General features: G+C 36.0%; 1 long non-coding RNA gene across 1 annotated transcript; it reads left to right on the top strand.

Annotated features, from left to right (window-relative positions):
• The first annotated feature begins 876 nt into the window (after positions 1-876).
• Positions 877-12,944, top strand: LOC110347339 (uncharacterized). The gene is made up of 3 exons (XR_002391907.2): positions 877-986; positions 5,866-5,966; positions 12,609-12,944. It is a non-coding gene; the product is annotated as an uncharacterized LOC110347339 (long non-coding RNA).
• The last annotated feature ends 2,634 nt before the right edge of the window (positions 12,945-15,578 follow it).

The following is a 15,578-nucleotide window of genomic DNA, read 5'->3' as shown; positions in this document are numbered from 1 at the left end:
TTTTATTTTCATACTAAGTTCTTAAAATCTGGTAAATATTTCACACTTAGAGCACATTCCAATTTGATTTTTGTCAAATATTCACTGTTAAATAGGTACATGTGGCTAATAGCTCCCGTGCTGGACAAAACAAATCTCATCCACTTACCCTGCTTACTTTCTCATAGCACTTATCACTTCCTGAAATTACATTTTCACTTGCTTCTGAGTTATTCCACTGAGTGTAAGCTCTGTAAAGCATGACTATAACTCCAGTGTCTGTAACAGAGCTTGCCAGATAGTAGGTGATTAATCTGAAGTTATGCAATGACTGAATGAGTGAATTCCAGCAGCTAGCAACATCCACTGCTGGAAAGAGAATGGACGTGTCTTTTGGGGGATGGTGAGCCACTTTGAGATATTTAATCTTTGGTACAGCAATTCTAATTTTAGGAGCTAGTCTAGGGGAAATGTTGGCAGTGTAAAGGTTAATCTGCAAAGCTGTTCATTGCATTATTTATAATTGTAAAAACCTAAAATAGTCTTCTTTCCCAGCTATAATGATTAAATAATAGTATATTCAAGGAAATTAATATACTGTTAGACCATTAAAATAATATTTAAGGGCCAGGGATTTAGCTCAGTGGTGCCGTACCTGCCTGGTAAGTACCAGTCCTGAGTTCAATTCCTGGTTCTGGGTAAAAAATAAAATAAAATAATATTTAAGACAAATTATAAAATGCCTTATATAGATAATGTGATCCAAATTGTATAAAGTATGTATATGCCTAAATTGCTAAAAAACTGGAGAGTGACTAATAATTCTAAATATGATATAGAACACTTACCATGTGCCAGGCCTTGGGCTGAGAACTTTTCCAAGTTCTGTTCCCTCTGTCTTGAACTATTCTTTCTCTAAAAAATCTGTTTGGCTCTCTCCTTTCCTTCTGGGTTCAACTCAAACACCACCCCATCAGAGAGCCTCTCAAGACCACCTGATATAAATGGTACTTTCTTCTGTTACTCTCTGCTTTATTTTTCTTCCTAACGCTTACCACCACCTAATGTTATATATTTATTTCCTTACTTGTTTATGCTGTCTTTCCCAATTGCAATGTGAGCTTTATGAGCTCAGAGTGTTAAATGATTTTGTTCATGGTGTATCTCAAGCTCCTAGAACAGTGCTTGAAATATAGTAGTCACTCAATAAATGTTTCTGAATGAAGGTATAAATGAATGGATGAAATACAGTCTCAGGTATTCAGAGAAATACCAGTTTCTCTATTTTGTCTTTAAAACCCTGACATTTTCCCCCTACTCTTCCTTATTTGTTGAGGAGCAAAAAAAGAAATTAGTAAATATCTGGTAGATACTTAACACATTTTTTTGAGAGAGGGTCTTGCTAATGTAGTCCAGGCTGGACTTGAACTCACTATGTAGCCCAGGCTGACCTCAAACTCATGGTGGTCCTCCTGCCTCAGCCATCAAGTGCTGGGATTACAGGCATGCATCACCATGCCTGGATAGTATTCAAGTCATTTTAGAGATTTAATCTTAGGTCTCTAGTCTTCCCTTGCAGCAGGAAACTTTGGGGGAATCCCAGACAGAGCACTCAAATATGGAGTTAGGAGCAAAAAGCAGCTTTGATAATGCTGGTGGCTCAATGTGTACCCCAAATAGAAGTTTGTTTTTCTTTATATCCCTCTTTTTACATCTATGAGGCTTACTTTCATTGGAGTTTCCCTGGGAATATAGCAAGCAAGATTTACACAAAGCAGAGCAGTGGATATGGGGGAGGGGAGTGCAAAGAGTTTTGGCAGGACTTTCTGAGTCCATTATGCTCCTTTGGTGACAGATTACAGAAGTTGTCATGGTTACTCAGATACATTCCACAAACAGCATAGTTACCCTAGTTAATCCATAGTTGCCTAAATAACACGTTAACCCATAATTGCCCAATTCCATATGGAGGGGTTGTTTCCTTTTTCATCCTTTCCCCCTTCTTTTCACCCTAAAATGGCATAAAAGATGGGTCTTATAAATTGGATAATCACTGATCAAAAGATAGTTAAAATCTCTTCTTTTCCATTTAGCCATATGTTGCTGAAATGCAGATGGTAGCTAAAATTCTTTATCATCTAGTTCAGAGGCCTGAGGATTATTAGAAAAACATTGAAAATGCTATTAAACTTTATAGGGAAATAGTTCTTCATGGTTTACAAGTAAGAACAAGATATACTGCTAAAAATGAGATGATATATGTTTTGGCTCTGGTTAAATAGCTTTCACATCTTTATCTCTGCTTAAAACTGTAAATTCACATTCTGTTTTGATTCACCTCTTGAAGTTTGTAGAAAGCTATTAGGAAAAGGGCTCCTTCCCAAAAGCTATTTCCACAATCTTACCTGTTACTGAAAAGTGACAAGTGAACTGCACTTTCAAGTTTCTAGTGGGACTCATTTATGGATTGGGGGCTGGAAAATTCATGTTAAGAGACTATTTTGTAGAAAATATTTTTAATCCATAATGTATGGGTTCATCAAAACAATTGCATATTTAAAATGCACATTTTGTTCTAAAGGGAATTGTTACTTTAATTAAATTGCAAACTAAAAAGTTGTTAGCCCTAGATTGGTTTCTGTGGTTACCTCATGCAAAGTTGATTATATGTCAACATGATAAAATCATTATATATTGTAATTAGGAGAGTTTTAATTAAAATAATTAGTATATTAAAGCATGATTACTGAGATTGCAATTAAGTGAGAAGCTTGTTTTTCATGTTTAAAATCCAAGGAAAACGTTGCCAAATATAATTACTTGTACTGGAGATTTAGTCAACAAACATTTATTGATTTAGGATATTTCAGCAAATATTATGCTAAACAACAGAACTATAATGACAAATTTTTTTTAAAACGGTCCTAAGAATATCTCCTCCCATATGACAGAGAAACTAGAATAATTTGTTTCATGCTCTTTTATATTTATTTTTAAAGACAAATTAACATTTTCATTTATATCTAACCCACAAAATGTGAACCAAATTTAATTCTCCTCTTAGGCATGGCTTTTATTACTCTCTATTTCTTCTATCACTGGCCTTTAAACATAGCTCCTTAAGAGTAAGTTTTATGGCTATTAATTCTTTCTTTCTTCCTATCTTGAGTATTCTTCAATTGGTGAACACTGAATAAAAAGAAATGCATAACCGGAATCAGATTCAGAACATTGGAAAATGATATTCATATGGGGAAAAATACAAAGGTAGTCTCTTCAAGGACAGGGACCAAGTCATGCATCCTCAAATTGCTCACCATTGGTGCAATACTAGAAACTTGGAAATTGTAAATGCCCAAAAGATGTTCAGCTGAACAAATCAGACCATAAAGGAAAAGAAAATAACATCAATCTCATTAAATATAAAACTTCTGAAAAATGAATACACAGATTAAAAACTCATTCAAATTAAGGGGCAACAAACTGAAAAATCATGGTGCCTACAATATAATACAAGATTTAAAACTTTGCTATACAAAATGTCATAGATTTTTAAATTTTTATTGGTACATCCTTGCGGTACATATTGAATACATTCATTGTGGGGAGTTGGAACATACATATATATATATATATATATATATATATATATATATATATGTCTTAATTCTTTTTACAACCCCTTCCCCTCTCCTAGCTCCTTCCTCCTTTGAAGATCTTGCAATGTTAAAATTGAGGAAGAAAATGCGAAGGAGGGTGAAGGGAGGGCTGGAGAATGGGGAAAAAAATAAGAACCAAGATACATCAGGTAAAGGTACAAGATCCCAATGATGAACGTAACTGTATTGTATACATAAAATGTACCAATAAACTTAATGGGGGAAAAAAAAGAAAATGCAAAGAAGCAGATAATCCTATTAATCTCTATGCAGATAGTTGTACTTATTGGTGTTACCTTGGATAAGTGGCATCAAAGTAGTCTAAAACTCTAAAAAGTTCTTAAGAAGGGTGAAAAAATATAAAATATAATATAATATAAAAGGGTGAAAAATATAAAACTCACTTAAAGGGTTGGGGTTGTAGCGGTGAACGCCTGTAATCCCAGTACTTGAGAGGCTGAGGCAGGAGGACTGCTGTGAGTTGGAGGCCAGTTTGGGCTACATAGTGTGTTCAAGGCCAGCCTGGAAAACATAGCAAGATCCTGTCTCAAGAGACAAAAAAAATAAAATAAAGGGCTAGAGTATAGCCCAGTGGTAGAGCACTTACCTAGCATGTGCGAGGCCCTGGGTTTGATCCCCAGCACTCGTAAAAATAATTCATTTCAAAGTCATCTTCCCCAATGTTAAATGCAGATCTTATAGCTCATCTAGAATATGAAATACTGAATTGTATTTGGCTGCAATAAAAATTGAAAAGCCTTCCTTGACAAGACTGTCATATGGCATTTATTTAAGACTATATTATTTGCTATGTCTGACCTAGACTACAAAGTTTTTCCGCTATTGCATCCTGTTTTTTATCAAATAGCCTAAAAATATGCCTCAGTGGCAATGGAAATCTCAAAACATTGATCTATCAGGTTGTCTAATAGGAAATTTTTTGTGTATCTCTTAGTTTCTATCAAGAGCTATAAAAAAAAAGAGCTATAAAAAAAAGAGCTGTAAAAATTCTAATTTAATTCTAATTCATTTGTTTAAGCATTTCTGATGTAGGTAAGCTATTTTTTCTCAAGTGAGCCACCATAAGTGGACCCAGGTACAGTTATATGGTATCGTATAGGTAACGTGTCACACTTTCAAACATATTCTTTAAATGTTTTCCACCTATATTTAGTTGAGCCAGGAAGAAACTGATATTCTATTGATGTTAAAAATGTATATTGATCCAGATTTTTTTAATTTAACAAGTCTAGATTTTTAAATGGAACAAAATATTTCCTGCTCTTTGATGGTTCTTTCATTTGCTGTTTTCTGAATCACTTAACTTCCCAGGAGGCATATTAAGGAAGGTTATTTTTAGATAATAAAGTTAGATCCTATTTCCTGGTAAGTAGCAATTTGTCATACCTTGCTCATTCTCAAGATTTTGGGTAACAAAAGGACCTAACAAAAATAGTTTCATTCCAGTAAGAACTATTTTTTTCACTATCCATTCAAGGGTAATCTTACTTCAGAAAGAGTTAACAAGTTAATTATCACAATATTGTCTATCCATTATCATGATGTTGCAATCCCCTTACCCACTGTATTTCAGATGGCTGCCTGGTTGCCCCATCTGCTAGGTTGAAGAAATTACTACCATGTAAATATAGAATAGATGACAAAAATTAGTTAAAGCCAGGCTGGGGATGTAGCTCAGTGGTGCCAAGCCTGCCTCTCAAGAGCAAGGTCCTGCGTTCAATCTCTGGTACCAAGAAAATAAAAATCAGTTAAGCCTTATAGGTATGTAAGGTAAATTGAACAAAGTTTTAGCAAAAACAGTAGTTATGGCCTTGAGACCATTTATAAAAGTCAATCATGTTATCACTAGTAATTCCTTGTAGCTACAGGAGATACTATTTATAACATTAGTACAAAAAAAAGCTCAAATTTTAAAACATTTACAAGCAACAGTATAAAAAGTGACCTCAGAGAAAATATAGGTCCCATCCTAATCAATGATGTAATACAGTATTTTTTATTAATATGGTGGTGTTTTTTACTTTGTTTTGTTGTTATTATTTTGTTTGCTTTTGAGGGTCTCACTAGGGTCTCACTATGTCTTGAACTCCTGGGCTCGAGTGGTCGTCCTACCTTAGCCTCCCAAATGCTGAGATCACAGGCATGAACCACCATGCCTGGCTAGACTTTTAAAATTTGTTTTATTTTCTGATTTTTGTCTTTGCAGAAATACAACTTACAGAATAAGAAGAAACAATCAAATCAAGTCTAATAGAAAATAACCCACTGCCTTCCAAAATTCTTGAAGTAATTTTTTCTGAGTCAGAGGTAAAGAATCAATATGGCATCCTAATTTATGTAGGATTATGATTTATTTATTTTCATTTGCTTTATTCTTTCTTTCTTTCTTTCTTTCTTTCTTTGATAAGGATCTCTCTAGGTTTTTCAGGCTGGCCTTGAACTCACTGTGTAGCCCAGGCTGACCTTGAACTGGCAGCAGTCCTCCTGCTTCAGTTTCTCCAGTACTGTGATGACAGGCATGTGCCATCATGCCCTGCTATTTGTTTTATTCTTAAAGGTAAAAATGTAGTACAATGTAAATTTAATAATTTTGTCTTTTGCATTCATGTAAACTAGTGATTCTCACTCTCCTCATTAAACACATCTGTGGAGTTTTTGAAATATAATGATGCCAGCATCCCATTTCAAAACAAATCAGAATTTGTCAAAGTTTGAGGCTGGGACCCAGACACCAGCATTTTCGTGTACTCCCCAGGTGAATCTAAATGCACAGATGTAGCTAAGAACCTGTATTCTAAGTCCATGTGTCGTGATATGCTGAACACGTTCTCCCGAGGCCATTTAATAATCACAGTTAAGACCACTTAATATTCATCCACAGTGTGGTCCCTTTACCAAACATCAGGAACAGTACTGACCCCAGACAGCACAAATCTCCGGTTCACTAGAGCTTTAGACTTCACCCCAGTTTCCTGACCAAAATGCTTGCCTCAGTATCCCAGAAGAGCATGAAATGCTTCCAGCACTATTACAGCATACACAGATTTGCAGCTTACTTGCAGGAGTACTGTTCAACTGTGTTTTATTCAAATTAGTTTATTTGATTCTTAGAATAATCCTACAAGATAGGAACTTTTATTATCTCACTTAAGAAAGGAAATTGAAAAAAAAGCTAGATTATATTATCTATAATATTTCAGTCCTCCACAAGCCAAATAAATGTATCAATGTTACTAGTATTTCAAAGAAGAAAAAAAAAAAAAAAAGAAAGGAAGAAAGAAAGAAAGAAAGGAAATTGAATCAGGGAATATAGATAACTGGCTAGTTCCCGTGCACCTCCTCAGTTTCTGGGGACTCTCTTTCACCTAGTCAGTCCCTGGCCAAAATGAATGAGTGGGATTATTAGTCATTAACTTTTTTAAAAAATTTCTTGTTCCTTCATTCTATGAATAGTTGTAAGAAATTTAGCTTTCCTGCATCTGTATAATCATGGGTTATTCTTCATTAACTTAGCTCCTGACCTCCCACTATACATTAAAATATATATCTAAATAGAGATATGAAGAATTTAAAGAGTGAAATTATAAAAGATTAAATAAAACATCTGAGGGCCGGGGATTTAGCTCAGTGGTTTTGCCGCCTGCTGTGCAAGCTCAAGGACCCGAGTTCGATCCCCGGTACCAAAAAAAATAAAAATAAGAATAAATAAAACAGCTGAATATTATGCAACCATTAAAATTTATTCCAATGAATAATTTGCAATAGCATGTGAAATATTATGTTCCTATGATATTAAATTTTAAAAAGACAATCCAGAATTACTTATAATATGATAGATGGGCACATGAAGAACCACTGTAAAGGTGTAAAACAAAATGACAGTAATCTCTGGGATATGAGATTATGGATAATTTTGTATTTTTTCATCCTTTTCCCAATTTTTCAACTTTTCTGCAGTGAGATTTGATGCTTTGTGATCTCAAGAAAACAATATGCTCTAAAAGGCATTCATCCTGAAGAGAGGTACCAAGGGCCACACTAAGGTGTGGTACAGAAATGGCAGTGTGAGTACAGAGGAGGCACACCCAGATTAGGCTAGTATTTGTGAGAAGCAAGAGGAAGTTGAGAGAGAAGTTCATACCTCTCTTTAATTTGGACTGAGGACTGGTGAGTCTGAGGAACCTCAGTTAGAAGGACGGCAGCATGATTTTTGACAGTGTTATGTATATACCTTTCCTGAAGGGCATTCAGAATGAGAGACTAAGCGGCTTTTTGAAAATTCCAAATCATAGCCAGGTATGGTGGCACACACCTGTAATGTCAGCACTCTGGAAGGCTGATACAGGAGGACAGCAAGATCAAGACCAGCCTGGGCAACTTAGTGATTAGCAAGACCCTCTCTCAAAAAAAAAAAAAAAAAAAAAATTCCAAATCAAAACTCAAAAGAATAATTGAGTTTAGTCTTAGGAGCTTGGAAGTCATTGACAAAAAAGTGACAGCTGTAACTCTAAGAATGAAATTGTTCCTTCTAGTAAAGGAATCTCTGAATAAAAAGGACACACATTAAGACCAATATATGAAAATTTGCATACTTAATAAGAAAGGAAAATTAACATTTTAGATTTGACATCTTTGAAGGATGAAACTATCAAATGTTCATAAAAGTGCTGTTGTATTAAGAAGAAAAAAAACGTTTAAATTTAAATACCTAACCCAAATTTTAAGTGAGTGAGATAAACTCATGCAAAGGGGGACTGATATTGCCTCTGTAATTTTCCACCTAATTCCACAGGCTTTTTACTAGATAGTTTCAAGGTATCCAGAAGAGGCCCAGCCGGGAATTTAGCTCAGTGGTTTCGCTGCCTGCTGTGCAAGCACAAGGACCTGAGTTTGATCCCCGGTACAAAAAACAAAAACAGAAGAGGGCCCATTGCTGAGAGGCCATGAATTTTTCCCAGATGCTACTGTTTTTATACAAATTGATGATCAAGATACTTCTGATTGTCTCCTCTTCCAAACTGAAAAGGGGAAATTGAAACAGAATTAGGAAAGAAAAAACTCAAAAAAGCCATGAAGGCAAAAATCAAGGTACATATCCAGTACAAATGTGAATGAATCTGCTTAGCATTTATTTAAGTTATAAAGTGGTCTCCACGAGAATGTAGTTTTTCAATATTAGTACCACAGCGAACATGAAAACATTTTCCCTCAAATATTAAAAATCTTTGTAATAAACATTAAGAACTATTTGAGGCTTATTGATAGTCATTATGTTACTGCCTCTCTGCCTAAGGCAAACCAAAGACAGTGCAAAAAAACCAAACCATTGAGGTTTCCCTCTGCCAGAGCCAGCCGAGTGGAGGAGGCAGCCTCCACATCCCATGCTGAGACCTAGGGACCAGAGCAGGAAAGCAGAGATTCCTGGAGCTAGTTCACAACCTCATGCATTCACGCCTTCCTTTGCATGCCCCATAACTCTACCCTGCTTCAGACCCTTCTTGATTCACACTGGCTCTCCTAGTGACCTTCCTGTTAGCCTTTCTGGCTTCATCTCTGCCAAGCTAGCCTTCGGGATAAATCCAGACTAATTTTTCTACAACTCTGTCTTGGACAAGTCACCCCAATAAGGTCTGAACTCCCAAAGTGCTTCCAAACTCTCTTCCTAACTGCAGTTTTCAGCTGAGACAAATGCAACTCCTTCTCTTTAGCAACCTCTAAACCATATGCTTCTCCATTCCCCCATCTGGGAGTTTCTTAAACCATCTTCACACACTGTGTGACATGTGACATTATATGAGTTAAACCTCTGAATTTCTATTAACTCACCTTTAGAGTGGGCTAATACTGTCTGATTTGCTGATGTATTTTGAGCAGAAGATAAAAGAATGTAGATTATAATGCTCAAGATATTTCTGGCATCTGGTAGACACATAGTAATTAGTTATACTTCACAGCCTGGGTATTTGAACAACAGAAGGAAAGGAAAAGCAGATTCAGAACATGCATGTTAAGATTAAATATTTTGAAAAGGACTCCAGGTTGGACAGTTCTGAGCCAACCAGCACTAAAACTGAGGGGAGCTGATTAGTTTTCACTCAAACCTTGGGGGCATATCAGAATCCATTGCATTAATTTTAGAGAATCCTAGAAAAACTGGAGGACTAACATTCCAAAACTGTACAAAATTTTAGGCAGTTATATTTCAATGAGACAAAAGATTACCGAACATTTTCAGCCCATCACCTCCAAGTATATTTATACCTCTTCATGTCTGAAATCCATTTTTATCAAAAAACAAAAAAGTGTATAATAAATTTTAAAAAGAACTACTAACATTTGTGGGAGGAGTGACTGATCCCAATTGCTGTTTCAAGGGAAATAACTGATTGTGAGCCCCAGGAGGACAAGGATGCGGACAACGTAATTACCACCAGCACATGCTTTCCTCAGAAGTCTCCTATCCTTCCTTCCACCCACATCTCCGCTTTGGAAAAAAGACATTAATATGTGGAAAGTAATTTTTATCATTTTCTATCAAAGATTTTAATGTTTCTTTAGTGGGAATATATGATTACTAAAAGAAGAGCTGAATTTATTTTAATGAAAGAGAAAAAAGAAGAGAAAAGGAGAGATAAGTAAAATTACTGTTTTTTTAAAAAAAGTAAAACGTGGCACAAGGTCCCAAGTTCAATCCCCGGTACCAAAAACAAAAAAAGCAAAACGTTCTCCATGATCTCAACAGTGTAAATAAAAAGATGCATTTAGAAATCTTAAAGGAACTGAATAGGTTTATACAGGATTGGTGAAATTGCACGTCATTTTTTATTGTCTTTTTGTATTTCTCAACTATTTAAATGACTTTTTATTACATTTATAATTGAAAAAATAAATAGTCCTTAAAGAAAAGAAGACAATGAAACATGTTTAAATAATTTAATACAAAATATAATATGCACTGGCCTGTGCTTCTGTAGGATTTTCATCTTTGCTTTTCACATTTCCATCAAGTCAGTGTCACAGGGAGACAAGCTGGCAGCTTGGGAGTAGGAGAGACAGACTGTGGTTCTGAGCAGGAACTAAACTATCGGTTATCTCGTGTTGACGAATGAGATAGGAGAAACCCTATGAACCCCCACTGGCAGACACCTGTGCAAGATGTATAGTTCCTTCTCTCCATCTACTGATATTTTTAAGGAGAAACCTTAATGATCATGAATTTTGTTTTATTGAGAGAGCACCTATTGCCAAGTCAACCCAAATACTATAGCCAAGCAACTCAAGGATGTAGAAGTCAAAGAGGAGGTGAAACTAGACAAGCTGGTCTATAAAAGAACTGAGACTCAGGTTTACACAATCCATCTACACGTAATACTTGTGTCCAAGGCAAATGATAGGATAGATCCTGCCTTCTTTTTTTTTCCTTCTGGTTTAAGACACCCTTGTAATATCTTTTCAAGTGTGACTCTCCCATAATGTGATTTACATCTATATAAAAAATGCTCAACCAAACAAGGCAAAGGAGAAAAGAGAAATAGCAGGGATGTGCAACCACACAGTACCCTGGTGTGGATGTGCTGGGCTTCTGTGCAGATGACTGATGACATAATGCACCTGTAACTGTGGGCAGGAAGCCTTGCAGGAGACAGCCAGGACAATGGTTGCCTTATAAGGCAACAAAGTGTGCACAACCAAAAGAAGACTTAAAGCCTTCAGACTGAGAAAGCTATGGCACCATCTAAAAACAAAAAGCCTCCTCTTTCTTATTTGCCTTGATCTTCCCTCTCCCTTCCCCATTAAGCTTATCTTCCTTCTTTTCTTCTTTCTTTCCATTAACAATCATTAATGTAGTTTTGTACCTGATATTGTTTTAGACTGGGGCAAATTAGCCACAAACAGAAGTGACAGTAAAATCTGGTCTCCTTCCAATGCCCACTCCCTTGTTAAACATGTTCTGAAAGCCTACCCTGTTCAGGGTGACTTGCTAATATTGACAGTGGAAAAGACAGATGGCCTAACCTGGAATCAAGTGCAGTGAACTACTTCAAGTCCTTGGGACTCTCTAGTGGTCTGATGCAGAATCACTTTAAATGGCTCAGCAATGAGTAAACAGGAGTCAAACTTTAGCATTGAGCAGACCTGAACTGGCCTCCTCTCTCCAGTTCTTGCTGACTTTCTTCCCTGCTAGCCTAACATATTGAACTATGTAGGCACTCAACTTGTAGTTCTTTTGTTGTAGTAATATAGCATTGAGTAAGTCACTTAACTTCTCTGAGCTTAGGTTTTTCATTGTAAAATGGGAAAATAATAATTTTTTGTTTCACTAATCAATAATACTTTGATGTCCTTTCTTTGCTGCTCTGTAGTAAAACTTTTTCTCAAGAATTAGTTTTCAGAATAAATCTCTGAAGTTCTTAATTTATGATTTTTCTACTTGTTAGAGTGGTACATTGCACTCAAATATCCAAATATTTATAGGCTAAATAAGAATTTGTAAGTCATTTCTTCTAAGGCATATTCTTTTATAAAATTGGCTATGTGTCTAGATGTGGCGGTGCATATCTGTAATCTCAGCATCCTGAGAGGCTGGGGCAGGAGGATTGCAAGTTTGAACACAACCTGGGCAACTTAGTAAGACTCTGTTTCAAAATTTTAAAAAATATTGGGCCGCAGATTTAGCTCAGTGGTTCCGGCACCTGCTTTGCAAGCGCAAGGGCCCAAGTTCGATCCCCAGTACCAAAAAAAAATTTTTTTTAATGTTTAAAAGGACTGGGAATGTAACTTAGTACAAAGACCCTGGGTATCTCTCCCCACCAAAACAAAAAATTGACCATATATCTCACAGAATTTATATAACAAGTTTTTAAATTAAAACTCCTGAGATTTTTGATGAATTCAAGATTAAAACTATGTATTTACTTTTTTCCAATATCTCTTATGGAAATTTCATAGATTATGTTCTGCTACTACCTGGATAAGAAAACACCGAACAAATTCAGCACCTACAGGACCACTCAGTGTGATGGTCATAACTAATGTGACACCTGAGTTGAATCCATCCCGACTCCACATATACCCTGGAGCTTGCTGTCATGGACAGAGGCAAGAGATTTCTCATTCTTCCCTTCTGTGTGCAGAACATGTGGCTCCAGGACTCACCATTTTAAATCAGTGAGGGAATCACATGCAGCCAAAGCCCTTCCCATATTTGTCCTCTTGCTCTAAATCAAAAGCATTGCCTTTACCTTCTGATTTTTTTAGCAGCAAATAAAACATTTTAACATTAGAAACCACTTCAACATCACACTGACTGCTTGCATTAATTTTATAGGAAAATGTTGCCATCTTGTGGACTTCCAGCCTCACTGTGACTAAAGAGTGTTGTATCTATCAATCCCTGGCCTTGGTTCTATTCTGTTCCTCTCTCCACACTCTCAGCTGTCTTCCTGTCCACTGGTGGTGGGTCTTTTCTATCATGTGCTGAATAGCCACTGTAAGGAGAAAGCTAGGAAGACCCAGGACAAGGAGCCAGAGAATTGTTACACTATACCTAAGATGCATGTCTCAAGTACCAAGGAAAAGTCAAAGTCAGGGTCCAAATGAGGTTGAAACAAGGTTCAGGATCAAGTACTAGGCCAACACCATCTGATATATTCTGAGGAGAAGGCAGAGAGTTTAGGCCCAAAGATTAACATATGCAGAAGGTATTCTGGGATGAACCAGCAAGCAAAAGAGTGCAGAAATAAACTGGAGATTGTGACTCAAGACATTGGAAACCAAATAGGTTTCAATAGTATCTCAAAATCAAGAATTAGAAGACAATCTCATTCACTGCACAGTGCAATAAGGAATCTGGAGATCTGAATAATATGCATCTGTGTCTGGAAACCCTTAGAACCCAGACGGGTCTTTTACTTCTATGTATTGTTTTCCTCTTCATCCTTTTCCTAAACATAAGCATTCTGGCTATAATCTCTACCACTGTCCTGCATAACCACCTACATTTCCCTACTGATAGGAAATTATGACACAGCTTATCCCAAACCTAGTCCTTTTCTCTGAAACCATGAATTTTATTTGTTTTTTGTTAATCCCGTCCAAAGATTTCTCTCTTTACCCTTGCCAGCCTTCTTTTGATTGTTTGAGTAAATTTTAGAAATCCATTTTAACTATCCATTGGATTTTTAATTATACATGTACACTTTATTTCTTTTAGTGGTCATTCTAGAATTACATATACATCTGTTGTTTTCCACATTCTTCTTAAAATCAGCCTCTATTCCAGTTAATATTGTAGAAGCCTTGTAACTGTAAAGGTCCACCTGCCCCACCCCACCCAATCGCCTGTCAGCATCCTCTATGTTCCAGTTTTCATGTGTTTTATGACTTAACATATTATAAACCATTCAAGAAAAGGCTATAGTTTTATTTTTAATACTAATAAGTATTTCTAATTAAGAAGTAAATAAGCCCACTTTTACATTTATCCAGACACTTTCCATTTCTCGTGTTCTTTGTTTCTTCCTCTGATATCTGAATTATTGTTCCCTTGCATTGTTTTTTCCTGGCTTTTTTCAAGAATTTTCTCTGTATTTTTGCTTTTCAACAGTTTAATTATGACATGCCCACATGCGACTTTCTTTATATTTTATTTACTTCAGGTTTTACCAAATTTTTTAATTTGTAAGTTTATATCTTTCACTAAATTTGAGGACATTATTTCATCAGATACTTTTTCTGCCTCAGTTGCTCTTTGTCTTAGCCTTCTGAAGTGGTAATCAACAAAATTGATTAGACCTATCTCATTGTTCCACATGTCTCTGGAACTGTTAACTTTTTTCTCTTTTTTTCTCTCTTTTCTTTAAATTAGATAATTTCTCTTGATCTATCTTCAAATTCACTAATTATTCTTTCTGTAATCTCCACTATTAACCCACCCAATGCTATTTTTTATTTCAAATATTATAATTTTTTGTTCTAAAATTTCTAATTGGCCTATTTTTATATTTTCCACTTACTCCCTGAGATTTTCTGTTAATTTAGTGGAAGGGTTCTTTCCTTTTCTTCATGGATTATGGTGATTACAATGGTTTTGAAGTTCTTGTTCAGTAATTCCAACACCTAGGGTGAGTATTTGATTATTATCTTCTTCATGTGAATGGGTCACAGTTTTATGATCCTTCATATTTTAAGTAATTTTGTATTATATCCTAGAATTATAAGTATTGTATGTAGGGATTCTGGAATCTGTTATTTGCCTCCAAAAAAAACTGATGTTTTTGTTTTAGCAGGCAGTTAATGTGGTGAGACTATGAAAACTGCCATGCTTGCAATGGGTGGCAGCTGAGTTGATACTCTTCTTGGGTTAGTATACATGACTGGTTCACTGGCTAGCCAGACACTTGGACACATTTAAACACTGAATTTGGCATCCCTTCCTCTGGCTCCCTCGTGGCTGGGGCTTGGCCTGCTGTCCAGTGGCCCTGTTTATGACTCCTGCCACAAAGAGGTTGCTTTCTGGTTTCTTCAGCCAGAAAGAGAGTAGACTTTCTGTCCAAATTTTAGTGATCTGAACCACCAGTATTCTAATTTACACAAATGTACAAAATCAGGCTTTCCATTAACTAATTTAACACTCCCTAAATCCCTGTAAGCTACCTTACTTTTATTATTCCTATCTTATAACTAACTTCACTGATCTTGTTTTAGTTAATACACCCAGTGCTGAGGCAGGGTAAGAGACCATAGCAGAGCATGCTCACCTTTCAGTTACTGGAAGCCTCGCTTAGGAAAAGTCCATGTAAATCCTCTTTTGCCCAAAGATAACATCTATGTAACCTTGGACAAATCATTCTATTCTAGTGGGATTTGGTTTCCATCATTTATAAAATTAGAATTCCAATATACATTCCACTCAGGTGA

This window comes from Heterocephalus glaber, unplaced genomic scaffold (genome assembly GCF_053883595.1).
Source record: "Heterocephalus glaber isolate CG9 unplaced genomic scaffold, H.glaber_assembly_v1.0 deba00000942, whole genome shotgun sequence".
NCBI lineage: Eukaryota > Metazoa > Chordata > Mammalia > Rodentia > Bathyergidae > Heterocephalus > Heterocephalus glaber.
Note: the sequence above shows the minus strand (reverse complement) of the source record. Positions and strands in the feature narration are given on the sequence as shown.